Source organism: Nicotiana attenuata, unplaced genomic scaffold (genome assembly GCF_001879085.1).
Source record: "Nicotiana attenuata strain UT unplaced genomic scaffold, NIATTr2, whole genome shotgun sequence".
Classification (NCBI taxonomy): domain Eukaryota; kingdom Viridiplantae; phylum Streptophyta; class Magnoliopsida; order Solanales; family Solanaceae; genus Nicotiana; species Nicotiana attenuata.
Window position 1 is genome coordinate 611750 of NW_017670418.1, and position 5154 is coordinate 616903.

Here is a 5154-nt window from a genome sequence, read left to right on the forward strand (position 1 = left end):
GGTCTAACGTTGACTTGAGGGAATAGGAATCCCCGACGTATGTGCTAAGTGAAATTTCATGTGCGTGGCGTATAGGTGTGGTGACGAGTACCTATGCGCCTCCAAATTTTCCATTCTTTTAGTTTGATCCCTTCCCCGTTTCCGATTATACTATTTCTTGTCTTATTTGCTACTTGCTTAAACTGTTTCCATGCCTTAATTGCTACTTGCTCACAAATGTTCCATGTCTAATTGCTTCATGTTAACTGTTGTTCTCTTTATTGAATTATTTAATTGTTTCATGTTAATTGTTGATGTTCCCGTTGAGGTATTATTGGTTTCGTAGCTTCATTTTATTACCCCGTTGGCTTATATGGATTCATTGGTGCCTTATGGTGCACGTTGGTTGGTCTCACTGATTTGTTTTCATGAGTGAAGTTTCATAATCGTAGCAATATTCCATTGTGTAGTTGAAGTATAAGAATTGTGAAAATTGAGTTAACTTGTGAAACACCTTGTATTTACTCTTTGTGATTGGTGTTGATATATACATATGTTGGGATCGGGTTGCACGCCGCAACAGGAGGAATAAGGGTGGATAGGTGGGATCGGGTTGCGCGCCGCAACAGGAGGAATAAGGGTGATATGTGTTGAGGAGTAATAAGGGAGGACAGGTGGGATCGGGTTGCGCGCCGCAACAAGGAGGAATAAAGGAGAATATTAATACTGTTATTGTTGGAATATTGATATTGTTATTGTTTATATGGTGGGATCGGGATGCACGCCGCATCAGTTATGGTTTTTGGCATTTATTTCTGTTGAAGTCTATTACTGAGATATTAAAAACTCCCTAAGGATTGGTTATAGCAGGATACTAGTAGAATGGCTGAGTCCTGTGTTTCTGTAATGCAAGTCCCGGTTATTTTTCATTCTATACCCCTATTATGTTATTATAGACTGTTGCAGGTTATATATATATACTGTTATGCCCAGCCGTATCCTCGTCACTACTTCGTCGAGGTTAGGCTCGGCACTTACCAGTACATGGGGTCGGTCCAGTTGAAACCCGAGGTAGTCCTGCAGGCGTCCGCAGGCCTTGGCGTCCCCTTCTATCCTGTTTTCTTTTCTGTTTTATCTATTCCGAGACAGATGTGTATTTCTTTGTTCAGACTATTATTTGTAGTATTCGTAGACAGTCCGTAAAATTGTGACACCAGTTCTGGGTGGAGTTTTATTATGGTTTCGTAGTTGTATTAAGATAACTTATTAAATACTGTTGTTCCATTTTTATTCTGCCGATTTACCTATGTTAACTTGTAAAGTGTTAAAAGATAAAAGGAAAAGATGAAATAATTGGTAACATTGGCTTGCCTAGTGAGTAAAATGTTAGGCGCCATCACGGTCCCGACGGTGGAAAATTCGGGTCGTGACACGATCGGTCGGGTCGTTATATTCTCTCCTTCTTAAACATACGTTCGTCCTCGAACGTGCTGAGAATTGCATTGGAGTAGTCTGGAATTTCTGCTTAACCCCTCGTGCACCTACCCGTGCTACTACAACTCAGTTGAGCACATTAGCTCGATAAGTCTGAAGATAGTCTCTCTTATTCAAACAATTAAGCTTAGAGCCCAATTCCAACATCCAGAATTCTCTGCCAGGCCTGCTTCCAACATACGAATACCGTATCAATCACTACACAATGCACCGTTACATGGTTGCATACCTTTGCTGAATTCACACTATGCACTGCATAACTCACATGACCATAACAACATCCTCTGATAACAATAGCCGAAATTCCACGAATCCGGTGCTCCCAACACACCTCATGACATATATAAATCCTGTCCTAACCCTTTGCAATACCACCACGACGGAGGAGATGTGTAAAAATTCATAACCAACTACCAAGTCAACAAATCATTGAGTCTATACTCCTGACGAGAACCATCACCTCATTCTGAACCAAATAATGGTGTTTGCTCTTTAATATACTTCATATAATCTGATTGCACTGATCCTAGATCCATTAATCTCTTCTCACCCAGTACGAACTACTCAGGCAATAAGCCACCCTAGACATGACCAAAAGTCTCATGCGATTCCACAACGTGCCAATAAGCTACAAACTCGAATGTGATACATAAGAAAAACGAACTCTGGAAGGGACTACTCAACTTCACGCAAATAATATGAACCTTCCTTAGAAAATGGGAAGCAAAACACACAAAAAAAATATAGTATAGGGGACTGTACTCAACATCACACTATTGCGGCATGCAACCCGATCCAAATAACATACCCGTGGCGGCGTGCCACCTAATCCACACATAAAATCCATATAAGGAGATACATACCGAGCTAAGTGCTCATTACTACAAAATACCGAATATCGGCCACAAGCACGCTAAGTGCATAATACCATCACTGGGAAGACAGACAGCACCATATGCTACGAAACTCAAGCATAACTAAGGTGCGATACATGATCCGAATCTCGAGAGCCATCCTGCTTACATAACACCATCGCTACGCGGAACCTCAACACATATGAAATTTATCAAGCCGTTTCACAACTCACACGGTACAATATAATATTACATGAAATAGCCGACGACGAAACGACATCCAACGTCCGAATACTCCTCCATAAGAAGTGTTATGCTGAAATGAACATATCTGGCCTGATATAGAGCCCATATTCATATTTAAGTCCATTCACAGACCTCAAGCCGATTCTGATAGCATTGAAATGCACTCTAACCCAGAATTATGAGATTCTTCTAAGATGCTAACTTCCACAATAGGCGCCGAAACGCTACTGGGTCATCCAAAACCTGATCCGGGCATATGCCCAAGTCCGAAATCATCATACGAACCTGCTGAAACCTTTAAATCTTGATTCCGAGGTCGTTTACTCAAAAGTTCAATCTTAGCAAATTCTTCTAACTTAAAGATTCCGAAATGAGAATTCTCTGTCCAAATCAACCCCGAACTTCCCGGAATTCAATTCCAACCATGCGTACAAGTTATAATACCTGTAGTGAAGCTACTTCATGGCCTCAAACTGCCGAACGCGTTAGAGCTCAAAACAACCGGTCGGGTCGTTATAGTGGAGAAGGTTGAGAAAGAGTTTTGGAAAATATTTTTCCTTCTTTTGATAGGGAAAACATATTCCTCCAAGGAAAATGAGTTCATGAGGAAAATATTTTCCAAAACATCTAAACCAACCAAACATAAAAAATTGAAAAATATTTTTTGGAAAATATTTTCCTTCATACCAAACCCACCCTTGACGTTTGTTAAATTAAACAATTGATGTAGCTAAGTGTCTACATCCAATTGCCAAGTACCTTTCACTTATAATGCGTAAACAGTAAAATGATAATAGAATAACTTTTTATTTCGGTCCTCCCATCGATCTGTTAACTACTTTATCTTATGGTATACCCTTCTGTTTTACCTAAGGTTCTAGCTAATTTTTGTAAGAGCATACCATAACATTAAAGCCATGTGCTTCTGGTTTGGTAGAGACTTGTGCGCATCGCTCCTAAAATTTCTAATGCATTAAGCAATACAAAACTTGTATGTAGACCTTATTTGTCATTAAGTTATTTAGCTTAGTCTTTAGGAGAGGTAATCTTGTTGGGAAGGCTAAGAGAAATATGCTAGACTATGCAGGACAGTGAACTGTTTTATTTAGCTTTGTTGAGCTCTATATTTATAATATTTGCAGTAACAAAAAACCAGTAAAAATGATCATAATTCTAGCCTAGAATGTTTACATAAAATTAGAACTTCAACTAAGTAATTACGGAGAACAAAATAGGAGCCTGTTTGGGAAGTCATCATGTATTGAATTTGGGAGTAATTACACAGTTTTGACATGTTTGTTTGACCAAAGAATTACTTGGTCAGCATGTAATTCGGTGCAATTGAGCGGGTGTAATTACACTCTGCAATTCTCAAGGAGGAGCTGAGAGTTTGTGGCAATTACATGGTGTAATTTCCTGGTTATTTTTTTATTCTTTCTATTCTTTTTAATTTACTTTATATTTCTATTATTTTTTCTTTTTAATTTATTTTTTTAAATTTTAATTTCTGTAAATATTATTTTTTATATTATTTATTTTTTATTTTCTTATTTCTCATTTTCCAACCTTTACTTTAGGTGTTTCTACATAATTTCTCATATTTTATTTCTTCATTAATTATTTTGCTTTATTTTTTATTACACTTAGCTAAGTTATAATTCTAATTTTTCTAAAAATTATACCTCGTAATCTTAGAAAGAATAACTCATCCACAATTTTGATTTATAATGAGTGATGTCATTAAAGTTGAATTTTTAATTAGATGAGGTTATATGCAAACTTAACTATGTTAAAATAATAGAATACTTTTTAATATTTAAATAATATTCTTATTTTCATCCTTTATTTTTTGTGATTCCACATAGTTGCTCATACTTTTTATATTTTTTTCTCCATTTAGCAAAGTTGTGTTATTATTCTAGTTTTGAAACCTCCGCCTAATATTTGAAATAATTAATAAATCATTAAAAAACTTAGCATATAATGAATGATGTCATTAAAGTAGAATCTCATTGAATGGTTATAGACTTATGTTTTTCTTTTCTTTTAAATTATATTTACTTAAAGTAAGTTGAAACTTATTTTATGTTATGTTTTAATTTTACATAAGAGTATTATGTTAATATTTTTTTGGATTTATATTGTCGCTTCCATTTTATTTGCTTTAGTAGTATTCACTTAATAATTCAGATCGCATTCCATTCATTCTTCAGTTAGAATTAATAGATTATTTTTTGGTAAAACATTTGAGTAAATGTTATGGCATTATATTTATAAATATTAATCATCTTATCAAGCATGGAGTAATTCATGATGTTCTTACAAAATATGTACTTTTAGTTTTTATAATTGATTAAAGTAAAATATTATTAATTTGAAAATATATATCAATTTTTACAATATTAGTTTCAAATATATGATTAATAATTAATATATTTTCAAGAAACAATATCTATTTTAAATGTCAAATTTAATACTATTTATAAAGGCATGTATTTGTTAAATCTTAACTTTTAATATTTGATAGTTAACTTTATATTTAAAATTTAATCTAACTACGTAATTACACATGTGCAACCAA